The following is a 13,401-nucleotide window of genomic DNA, read 5'->3' on the forward strand; positions in this document are numbered from 1 at the left end:
TGAACCTTGGACCTCTTGTAAGGAACATGTATAGGATATCAAAGGGGATAGGAGAATTATTGATAAGGAGAGAAAGGACTAAGTAGTTAAGAATAAGAAAGGATTTTTTTTACTTAAAAGGAAAAGGAAGTAAAAAGAAGTAAAAATATACATAACCAAGTTTTGATCCTTGGTTCTCTTGTGGATGCATGCATATGTTAACCAAGGGTGATAGGAGAGGATATTGTAAGAGGAGAGATAGGAATTTTAATTAAAGGAAAGAAAAGAGAGAAATTAAAGGAAAGAAAAGAGAGAACTCAAGAAGCATTTCTCTAGAATATTCTTATCATTAAAGAGGAGAAATAAATAAGGAGGATGAATCAAGTCAAGTTTTCCTCCCCTCATTTTAGTATAAATAGGCATGGAGGGGTGGCTTCATCCTCAACTCACTCTCCTCCTCTTCTCCATTGGTGCCGAGCAAAGCAAGCAAGGAAAAAAGGTCCACAAGCAAGTTCTCAACTCTAGGAAACTTAAGCAAAGAAGGTAAGCTTCCCCTCACCTGTGGTACAAGGCTTCTTATGTATTTTCAGATTTTTTTTATGAGGATTTTTAAAGCTAGAAACAAATTTAAGAAATGAAATTATGTTATGTAATATGCTATGATATGTTATAGCATAGGAAATGCTATACATAATGAGAAGAAATGAAATTATGTTATGTAATATGCTATGATATGTTATAGCATAGGAATTGCTATACATAATGAGAAGAAATGAAATTATGTTATGTAATATGCTATGATATGTTATAGCATAGGAAATGCTATACATAATGAGAAGAAATGAAATTATGTTATGTAATATGCCATGATATGTTATAGCATAGGAAATGCTATACATAATGAGAAGAAATGAAATTATGTTACGTAACATGCCATGATATGTTATAGCATAGGAAATGCTATACATAATGAGAAGAAATGAAATTATGTTACGTAACATGCCATGATATGTTATAGCATAGGAAATGCTATACATAATGAGAAGAAATGAAATTATATTATGTAATATGCCATGATATGTTATAGCATAGGAAATGCTATACATAATGAAAAGAAATGAAAAAGGAAATGCATGAAAGATTGTTAGGGACATGATATGATAGTTATGCATGATAAGTTATTTTTGTATGGTTTGTACCAAGGGTGGGCTCCGTAAACGCCCCGTGGTCGATGGAGTAAGACTCGGGCCTCGTCAGTAATGTGCCTCTGAGTGCCCTAGGTCAATGGAGTAAGACTCGGGCCTCGTCAGTAATGGGCCTCTGAATGCCCTAGGTCGATGGAGTAAGACTCGGGCCTAGTATGTATGCATGGTAGGGTTCAAGACTTGCTACCTTGAACCTACCTATGATGCGCGCGCATTATGTATGTGGTACAAACCGGGATCCCCTCTAATGATGATATTAATTTCAAGTACTTATAAGTATAAGTTTTCAAATTCATGATGCATTGCCTACATACGTGCTTGAATTATCTGATGATTAGATATAATGTCATGTGATATTATGATATGAATATGAATATGATACCCTTGTATGTCGTATGCTTATGATACCTCGCATGATATTGATATGCAATGATATGAATTCGGTTTTAGTGAGTAGGAAAGGAACTTACTGAGCCATGAGTGCTCATAACTTACTTTCCTTGTACCGCAGATATGGGGGACGGATATTCGGAACGACGGAGCAGCAGGAGGAGCAGATAGTGATGTGTGTGGTGGTGGCTCGGCAAGAACGATTCGGACAAATTAATATTTTTAGTTATATGATCAATATATGCACATTCGAACTAATCAGAATATGTGATATCATGCTTATTTAAATAAAAGGAATGATTTAAAATTTTTCGTTGTTATAGTATAACTAAAGCATGTACGTAAGTAGTATAAGATCGTAGCGCCGCCCTTGGGTAAGAAGGGTGGGCGTTACAGGTGGTATCAGAGCGAAGTTTTGCCAGCTCACTACACACACATCAAGCTCCTTCCTGTCGCTCCAAGTAAGTACAATTGCTTAATTTATTTATATGCAAAAATTAGTATGATACTCTAGGATACATGAATATTAGCGTAGGAAGGATACCTTAAGCTATACCCTAGAGAAGGGTGCATGATGACAAGTATGTGTTAAAAATAGTATGATACTCTAGGATGCATGAATGGTAGCCTAGGAAGGATACCTTAAGTTATACCCTAGATAATGGTGCATGATGATAAGTAGGTGATATTCTAGGATGCATGAATGGTAGCCTAGATACAAGAACCTTAGGCTATAACATAAGAGGAATAATGAATCTTTAAAATCTTGTAGAAATGGACTATATCCCGTTCGAATACAATCCCGAGGATGTAGAATATCTTGGTGAATACCTCGAGTTCGCGGATGAACCCGATATGCTGGAATACTTCGACAACTATGTGAGCGACTCGGAATCTCCGGAACACGGCGAGTTCGGAGAGGAAGACCTCGAGGAAATCGAGGAAGGGAATTCGGACGATAATTAAGATGAAGATTCAGAAATTATGGAATATTATGAAGGAGAGAACGAGTTTCCTGAGATGGGCGAGGATGAATTTAACCTTGCTGAATACATGGAAATGGGTTTCAACCCCAACGATATAATAGACTTCGAGTGGGGACTGAACAACCTCGAGGGGGAACTAAACGAAGACCCGATGGAACCGGACGAACATGTCGAAGAAGACGAGGGAATGGATGAAGAGACAATAATCGACCCGGAAGAGGCATCGGAGATTCAACCTCCGATAATGCCTGATCCACCCCAGAATGATCTGGGCAAGTCGATACAGGTTGGGTTGATGATGACTACTGCTATCATGTCCTTTATGGCAGGAGTAGTCACAACCTACCTGACCTTTTAAGAGAAGAAGTTATGAACAAAAAAAAATGTAATAAAAGCTTTTGATGAATAAAAAGAGTAGAAATGGTATCAATTTAAGCATGAGTCAAGTAAGAATGATAATACCATCGGCTAGATCTTGACGCGTATGAATGGTAAGGTAATCTAAAGATGATATGACAACCTAAGAAAGAATACCTCAACGATAACCCAAACATGGCATGAAACCTAGACATGATATGTTAAGATATTCATGCATAAATGATAACTTAGACTAATCTTATTATCATTTAGGAAAATAAGTATGACTAGAAGACGAAATGCCAGAACGGAGGAGACCGTACCTCCACCTGATTGGGCACATGTAGTTACTGAGCTACAACGACAGCTTACGGAACAGCAACAGATGATTGCTGCCATGATGAATCAACAAGGGAATCCTGCTACCCCAAATCAGAATAATACGCCAACCATACCAGTAGTTGAACCGGAGCCAGTAGCAGCACCGGTACCACTAGTGAATCTGGCACCGGTAGTTCGTCAAGAAGCGTATCTGATCCAGTGGCAAAGACTGAGGCCAGAGAAATTCTCTGGTAATTGTGAAGCATGGGACGCACAAGCTTGGTTTAAGACAATGGAGAGCATGATAGAACTATTGGACTGGCCTGAGCATGAAAAGGTCAAATGCGTATCATTCTGTCTCACGGGAGACGCCCGAATGTGGTGGGACAGAGTGAAAGTGAAAAGACCAGTAAACCAAATGAGTTGGGCAGATTTTGAGACGAAATTCTTCGAAGAATTCTTCCACACTCGGGTGACAAGTAGGCACTATGATGAATTCACCGAATTTCGGCAAGGTGACCTAACGGTAGAAGAAGCGATGAAAAGATTCAACCGCCTGGCACGGCTATGCCCGGAATTAGTTAGGACGGAGGGAGAAAGGGTCAGGCTTATGCTAAAGATGCTCAGACCCAAGATAGCACTTAATGTGGCCGGCGGAGTTAACAGGCCGCGGACCACAGAGGAGTTAATTAGCAGTGCCCTGAATACTGAACACTACCTGAAGGCACTAGGCAAGGACAAGAAGCAAGCTCAGATGGAAGAACTGGAAAATATCAAGGCCAACTGGAAAGAGAACCACGGTGGAAAGGGAAAGCGACGGAACGACACTAAGAATGGTCCGTCCAACAAGCAGCTCAAGTTTTCTCAGTGCAATACATGTGGGAAGAAACATCCAGGAACATGTCGTACGAGCACTAATAAGTGTTACAACTATGGGATAGAGGGTCATAAAGAAAAAGACTATCGTAAGGGCAAAATTAAATGCTACGACTGTGGACTGGAAGGACATCTATCTAGAGACTGCCCTACCAAAACTAAAGCACCACAGTATGTTCTGAATCAAGGTGGTCCCGCAAGGTTACACCAACTGCAGACTTCTATTGAGGGACCTTCAATGAGTCAAGGGAGATTGGAAGCTCCACCAACATCTAAGGAGTCTGAGCAGAAATTGTCATTCTAAGTTCGGGGACGAACTTTCAATAAGTAGGGGAGATTGTAACACCCCTAGAAAGCCTAGATAAGAAAGTAAGGATAATGAGAGTTTGAAGGTAGTGAAAAGAAGGTGTAAATATTCTAAGTTGAATATTAAGATGGGAAGGATTTAGATAATTAAAACTTTATGAAAGAAAATAAAGTTGAGAATATAAATCATCTATATTTATAATACATGGAATTAATGTAAACAAAAGGAAGGAATATGAGATAATATATATGTGTATGAAATATTTATGCATAATGGATAATATGGTGATATATGAATTATTATGTACAAAAGAATATCAATAATATGTTAGAAGAGAAATAGGATTGAACCTTGGACCTCTTGTAAGGAACATGTATAGGATATCAAAGGGGATAGGAGAATTATTGATAAGGAGAGAAAGGACTAAGTAGTTAAGAATAAGAAAGGATTCTTTTTACTTAAAAGGAAAAGGAAGTAAAAAGAAGTAAAAATATACATAACCAAGTTTTGATCCTTGGTTCTCTTGTGGATGCATGCATATGTTAACCAAGGGTGATAGGAGAGGATATTGTAAGAGGAGAGATAGGAATTTTAATTAAAGGAAAGAAAAGAGAGAAATTAAAGGAAAGAAAAGAGAGAACTCAAGAAGCATTTCTCTAGAATATTCTTATCATTAAAGAGGATAAATAAATAAGGAGGATGAATCAAGTCAAGTTTTCCTCCCCTCATTTTAGTATAAATAGGCATGGAGGGGTGGCTTCATCCTCAACACACTCTCCTCCTCTTCTCCATTGGTGCCGAGCAAAGCAAGCAAGGAAAAAAGGTCCACAAGCAAGTTCTCAACTCTAGGAAACTTAAGCAAAGAAGGTAAGCTTCCCCTCACCTGTGGTACAAGGCTTCTTATGTATTTTCAGATTTTTTTTATGAGGATTTTTAAAGCTAGAAACAAATTTAAGAAATGAAATTATGTTATGTAATATGCTATGATATGTTATAGCATAGGAAATGCTATACATAATGAGAAGAAATGAAATTATGTTATGTAATATGCCATGATATGTTATAGCATAGGAAATGCTATACATAATGAGAAGAAATGAAATTATATTACGTAACATGCCATGATATGTTATAGCATAGGAAATGCTATACATAATGAGAAGAAATGAAATTATGTTACGTAACATGCCATGATATGTTATAGCATAGGAAATGCTATACATAATGAGAAGAAATGAAATTATATTATGTAATATGCCATGATATGTTATAGCATAGGAAATGCTATACATAATGAAAAGAAATGAAAAAGGAAATGCATGAAAGATTGTTAGGGACATGATATGATAGTTATGCATGATAAGTTATTTTTGTATGGTTTGTACCAAGGGTGGGCTCCGTAAACGCCCCGGGGTCGATGGAGTAAGACTCGGGCCTCGTCAGTAATGGGCCTCTGAGTGCCCTAGGTCGATGGAGTAAGACTCGGGCCTCGTCAGTAATGGGCCTCTGAATGCCCTAGGTCGATGGAGTAAGACTCGGGCCTAGTATGTATGCATGGTAGGGTTCAAGACTTGCTACCTTGAACCTACCTATGAAGCGCGCGCATTATGTATGTGGTACAAACCGGGATCCCCTCTAATGATGATATTAATTTCAAGTACTTATAAGTATAAGTTTTCAAATTCATGATGCATTGCCTACATACGTGCTTGAATTATCTGATGATTAGATATAATGTCATGTGATATTATGATATGAATATGAATATGATACCCTTGTATGTCGTATGCTTATGATACCTCGCATGATATTGATATGCAATGATATGAATTTGGTTTTTGTGAGTAGGAAAGGAACTTACTGAGCCATGAGTGCTCATAGCTTACTTTCCTTGTACCGCAGATATGGGGGGACGGATATTCGGAACGACGGAGCAGCAGGAGGAGCAGATAGTGATGTGTGTGGTGGTGGCTCGGCAAGAACGATTCGGACAAATTAATATTTTTAGTTATATAATCAATATATGCACATTCGAACTAATCAGAATATGTAATATCATGCTTATTTAAATAAAAGGAATGATTTAAAATTTTCCGCTGTTATAGTATAACTAAAGCATGTACGTAAGTAGTATAAGATTGTAGCGCCGCCCTTGGGTAAGAAGGGTGGGCGTTACACTGGGAATTTTTCAGAGCTCGTATGACGTATTTGGAGTGGATGAATTTATATGCTTGGGAAAAACTTGTTTAGATATTCCAAAACTTCTCCTTATACACCTCTTGAGCCCACCGCGACCTCTTCCCCTTCTCATCACCACCCGACTATTGGTTGCTACTCAGAATACCGTCCTAGTTCCTCTGTATAAAAATTTGTATAAGCATAGAACTATCCTAGATACCCATGTGCTCTACTAAAGTTAAATTTGGATTGCAAACGATGCTTATCATTATTAATCTAAATTTTCCTTTTATAAGTTAAACTTGAATTGGGAATGAAACTTAACATTCTTACTTCAAGTTCAACCGATGTGATCTTCCTAAGTTAAACCATATTACAGAAGTTGATCAAATATCTATTTCAAGGATCGGCTTTCAGGTCAAACGTGGCGAGGCACTAGGCCTTCTTGGGTATGGGATCATCCACCACTTCCTAGACAAAGCTTTTCAACTAAATTCAATATTTAATCTCCTTACAGTAACCCTAGGTTTAACCACAAAGAACAATCGAATCATAAGATCGAAAAACAAAAGAAACACAAAATCGAAACATAAATTCGATTGCCTAGAATCGTTAACCTCTCATGTTTGGTAATTCAAAATTCATACAAAGAAAACTAGTATGATGCGGAACAAGACAACTAGTTTTACCTTTCTTTGTTAACATAAACCTCTTGATCTTCTATTGTATTCCTCTCCTTCTCTTGGACGTCGTGTGGGCGATGATCTACCAAGAAGAAATCCACCAAAGCCTTCCTTGCTTCCAAGTTTCGGCCACCACCACAATGCTCCAAGGGATGCTAGAAAACAATGCCTTCTTTCTCTACTTTTTCACCTCCAAGCAACCGACCACCAAGAGTTCCACAAGAGATGATGTCGCCGGCCACAATGAAGAAGAGAAAGAGATGAGGAAGGGCCGACCACCAAGGATGGAAGAGAGGAACAATAGAATAGGTTGTGTGTCTCATGAAAGCACCCCCTCCTCCTCTTTTATATTCCTTGGTGAATCCAAAAAGGAAAGTTTTATAAAAAAAAATAAAAATTCCTTTTATTCCTCTCTATGGCCATCCACACCATGTTTAAAATAACAAGGAAAGATTTTAAACAAAAATTAAAATCTCTCTTTAAATATCCCTTTTGTGGTAAGCTATAAAAGGAATATTTTATAAATTAAAATCTCTCTCTTTTAAATCCTTTTATGGATATCTATAAAAGATAAGATTTAAAAATAAAACTTCTTTTATATCATGGTTACGAAAAAGAAAAGTTTTCTTAAAAATTAAAATATTTTTCTTAACATTATAGATATCTACAAATAAGGAAAGATATCTAATCTCTATTTTAATCCTTTGTAGAAAATCTATAAAAGGAAAGATCTTAAAATTAAAAACTCTCTTTTAAAACCATGTGGATAAAAACATAAAAGGAAAGATTTTATCAAAATTTTATTTTTAATAAAATCCCTCTTCCCTTTCACACTTGGCCGACCCCTTGCTTGGGCTCCAAGCAAGGCTTGGCCGGCCCTAGCCTTAGCTCCAAGCTTGGCTTGGTCGGCCCCTTGCTTGGGCTCCAAGCAAGGATAAGGGCCGACCCCTAGCATGGGCTAAGAGGCTAGGCTTTGGGTGATATAAGGCTTTATATAAGAAGCTACAATAGGGATCAAGAGGAGGAATTGGTTATGGTCTCCCGATGAACTTGAGCTTCCCGTGTTCGCCCCAAACACCCAACTCAAGTTCATCAATAATAACTCATACCACTAAAGAGATATTATTGAACTATCGCACCAATCCCAAATTACATTTTGGGTTCCTTCTTATTATGAGTGTGTTAGTCTCCCTATGTTTAAGATATCGAATGCACACTAATTAAATGAGTTACTAACAACTCACTTAATTAATATCTAGCTCCAAGAGTAGTAACACTCAACCTTATTGTCATGTCGGACTAAGTCCACCTACAGGGTTTACATGACAATTCTTATGAGCTCCTCAAGGGCACATCATCAACCTAGATTACTAGGACACAGTTTCATTCTATAATCAACGACACACCATATAAATAATATCATTTCCCAACTTATCGGGCCTATTGATTTATCGAACTAAATCACACCCTTTGATAAATTAAAGAAATAAATATTAAGTATACATGCTTGTTATTATATCATGATTAAGAGCACGCATTTTCATAATAACAGAGGTCTTGTTCTTTTAAAGAATCAGTATAAAAAGAAACTACCTCAATTGGTCATGCTCAATACACTCATAGTGTACTAGTGTAATTTATTAGTCAAGATAAACTAATACATAATTACACTACAACCACTCTAATGGTTTGTCCCATTCCATCTTGGTTGTGTGCAACTGTTTATAATTTACAAGGAACTGATAACATGAACTTCTGTGTGTCTCCTCACACCATGTTATCTACAATATAAATTAAATGGACAACTATACTTATCATAAATGTAGACATTTGACTAATGTGATTCTTATTTCATAATAAATGTTTACAAAAAACTAGACTTTTAGTATACACTCTAACAATCTCCTACTTATACTGAAAGACTATGTTGCCATATATATTGCCATACATCTGATTCCCATCCCCTCAACATGCCGATCAAAAGCTTTCACCGGAAGGGCCTTCGTGAAAGGATTTTCAAGGTTATTATCTGCTGATGCAATCTTGGCGACAAAAACTTCTCCTCGCTCTACGTTGTCTCGTATCAGGTGGTACTTGCGCTCAATGTGTTTACTCGCCTTATGGGCTCGTGGTTCCTTCGAGTTTGCTACTGCACCACTATTATCACAATAAATTGTGATTATTTTGGGCAAACCAGGAATCACATCTAAGTCCATCAAGAAGTTCCTGAGCCATACAACTTCTTTGGTTGCCTCAGAGGCTGCCACATACTCAGCTTCCATGGTTGAGTCTGAAACGCATTTCTACTTAACACTCCTCCATGCTATAGATCCACCTCCTAAAGTAAACACATAGCCTGATGTAGACTTACTATTGTCCCTATCTGATTGGAAGTTAGAATCCATGTAACCCACAGGGAGAAAATCATCTTCTTGGTAAACCAGCATATAATCTCTAGTCCTTCTCAGATACTTTAATATATGCTTTATGGTAGTTCAATGCCCCTGTCCTGGATTACTTTGATATCTGCTAACCATGCCCATGACAAAACAGATATCCGTCTCGTGCATAACATAGCATACATTAGGCTTCCGACAGCTGAAGCATAAGGAACTGCCTTCATATCTTCTATCTCTTTTGATGTCTTCGGAGACATCTCTTTAGATAAAGATACTCCATGCCTAAAAGGTAGAAAACCTTTCTTGGAGTCTTGCATGCTAAAACGAGCTAGGATCGTATTGATATATGAAGCTTAGGATAAGCACAATATTCTTTTCTTGCGATCCCTTATTACTTTGATCCCGAGAATATGCACACATTCTCCCAAGTCCTTCATATAGAATTACTTGGACAACCATACCCTTACTTCCGACAACACTTTGATATTGTTTCCAACTAGCACAATGTCATCTATATATAGTACAAGAAATACCACCACGTTTCCATCACATTTATTGTATACACAAGACTCATCCAGACACTGAATAAATCCATATGACTGGATTACTTCATTAAATCGGATGTTTCAAGACCTTGAAGCTTGCTTCAGTCCATAAATAGAACGATTGAGCTTACATACTAGATGCTCTTTGCCCTTTGCAATAAACCCCTCTGGTTGCTTCATATGGATCTTTTCTTCAAGACTTCCGTTAAGGAAAGCTATCTTGACATCCATTTGCCAAATCTTATAATCCATATGAGCAGCAATAGATAAGAGTATCCGGATAGACTTAAGCATAGCTACTGGCGAAAAAGTTTCCTCATAATTGATTCCCTCTTTCTGAGTATACCCCTTCGCAACAAGCCTTGCTTTGAAGGTTTCCACCTTTCCATCTGCCCCTCTTTTCCTTTTGTAGATCCATTTATATCCAATATCTTTTACACTATTTGATGGTTCTACTAGCTCCCCGACTTTGTTAGAATACATAGATTCTATTTCTGAATTCATTGCTCTTTGCCAAGATGCTGCATCTTTATCTTGGAGTGCTTCGTCATATGTAAGGGGATCAGGTTCATGTTTACCTGGGATCAAGTTCGACAACTCTCCCAAAAATATGAATCTATCAGGTTGTCTAATAACCCTCCCACTACGACGAGGCACTGCCTGTAGTTGTGTATCATTTATGATACGTGTTGCAGTTTCTTGTGATATTTCATCTTGCACTATTGGTACTAAAGTAGGCGTGTCCTCTCTCATTTCTTCTAGAACAATTTCACTCATGGGATTATGGTTTATTACATAGTCTTCTTCTAAAAAACAAGCATTCATGCTAACAATGACCTTCTGATCTTTAGGACTATAAAACAAACCTCTTTTTGTTCCTTTGGGATAACCTATAAACAGGCAAACTTCTGTATGGGATTACAACTTATCAGTATCTCCCTTCAGCACATGTGCTGGACTATCCCATATCCGAATATGATTCAGACTAGGCTTACGCCCATTCCATAATTCCATGGGAGTAGAGGGTATTGATTTGGAAGGTACCAAGTTCAGGATGTACACTGCCGTTTCTAAGGCATATCCCCAGAAAGAATTTGATAATTCTGAATAACTCATCATCGATCTAACCATTTTCATAAGAGTCCTATTCCTTCATTCTGCCATACCATTCTGTTGGGGTGTACCAGGTGTAGACAATTGGGATTGAATCCTAACCTCTGATAAGTAAATTCCTAAACTCTCCTGAGAGGTACTTGCCACCACGATCAGACCGTAGTGTCTTGATACTTTTACCGTGACGTTTCTCCACATCAGCCTTGTACTCTTTAAACTTATTAAAGCACTCAAACTTACGGCGCAACAAGTAAATGTACCCATATCTAGAATAATCGTCTATAAAAGAGATGAAATATTCGAAACCACCTCTCGCCTGGATAGTCATAGGTCCACACAAATCAGAATGAACCAATTCCAATACATCTTTTTCTCTATACCCCTTGGCCTTAAAAGATCTTTTGGTCATTTTTCCTTCCAAGAAAGATTCATAAGTTGGAAAGTTTTCCAACACTAATGAACCCAAAAGTCTATCAACTATTAGCCTTTGAATCGTACTCAAGTTAATATGACCAAGTCTTAGATGCCAATGATATGTTTGGTTCATATTTGAAGGTTCCTTTCTCTTATTAGAATTAGAGGATGTGTTATTAATTTCCATTTGTTGCTTTGTGGGAGTTATCGGATTTAGAGTATACAAATTGCCAACTAATGTACCAGAATAGATAATTAACCTATTTTTCTTGACAACCACTTTGTCATCAAAAGAAATAATATATCCATCCAAAAACAATTTAGAAACTTAAATTAAATTATTTCTAAAACTTGGTACATAAAGATAATTTCTTAAAATCAAAGTTCTATTCCTATCAAATGATAAGTAGACGTCTCCCACTGCAACATCCACCACTTTCATAGCATTGCCCATGTAGACGGTTATCTCTCCCTTATATAGTCGTCAGGTTTTCTAGAACCCCTGCAATGTATTGCAGACATGATCAGTGACTCATGTATCTACACACCAGGTACTGGTAGACAACACCGCTAAACATGTTTCAACTACAAGAGAATAAGATATACCTTTATTGTTTCTTTCCTACGAGGACAGTCCACCTTCCAATGTTCAGACTGCTTGCAAATAAAGCATTTGCCCTTCGGCTTCTTTACTCCCGCTTTAAGTCTAGTACCTAGAGATTGTTTCACTTTCTTTACTGAGCCAGCTTATTTCTTATTCTTCTTCTTGCCTTTCGACTTAGAAGTAAAAACATTTTCAGCAAAGTGAATTTGAGAATTATGACGAAATAACCCTTCTGCTGCCTGAAGTTCTTTCAGTAGTTCTGCTAATTAATAAATCCTTTTATTCATATTGTAGTTCAGGCAAAACTGCTCAAAACTTTTGGATAGCGTTTGGAGAATAATATCGACCTGGGTTTCCCCATCGATTTCAGCTCCAAGGATTTGTATCTCATTCAAGTAAGCCATCATCTTTAGGATATGATCTCTTACGGGTGTCCCCTCAGACATGGTGGCTGTCATTAATTTTCTCATTGTCTCTTGCCTAGCAGCCCGATTCTAGTGTCCAAAGAGTTCCTTGAGATTGCTCATCATGTCATAGGCAGTTGGCAAGTCCTGATGCTGATGTTGCAGCACATTTGACATTGAAGCCATAATGTAACACCGCGCCATCTCATCTACCTTTACCCATTTCTTATGATTCTCAATCTCCTCTTCACTAGAATCACTATTAGACACATTAGGGTAGACCTCTAATAGTACAAACTTATAGCCTTCAGCAGTTAGGACAATGCCTAGGTTTCTTTTCCAATCTATGTAATTTGGACCAGTAAGTTTGTTCTCTTTCAGAATAATATCCAGTGGGTTAAAAGTCATCCTAAGAATCACAAAATAGGTTTTGGTCAATACTTTAGAATTTAGAATAATATTGAGTCCTCAAACAATATTATTTAAATTCACCAACACCTCAAAACACTGTGAATTTTGTATGCCATGTTAGTGTGGACGTATACAAAATCAAACATTTGTAAGAGGAGATTTTACCCATTAATTTTATTCTTGTCATCCTAACTTTATGACAAATAAAATTAATAGTTGGTATTCCTTT

The sequence above is a fragment of the Zingiber officinale genome, chromosome 3B, assembly GCF_018446385.1.
Source record: "Zingiber officinale cultivar Zhangliang chromosome 3B, Zo_v1.1, whole genome shotgun sequence".
Taxonomy (NCBI): Eukaryota; Viridiplantae; Streptophyta; class Magnoliopsida; order Zingiberales; family Zingiberaceae; genus Zingiber; species Zingiber officinale.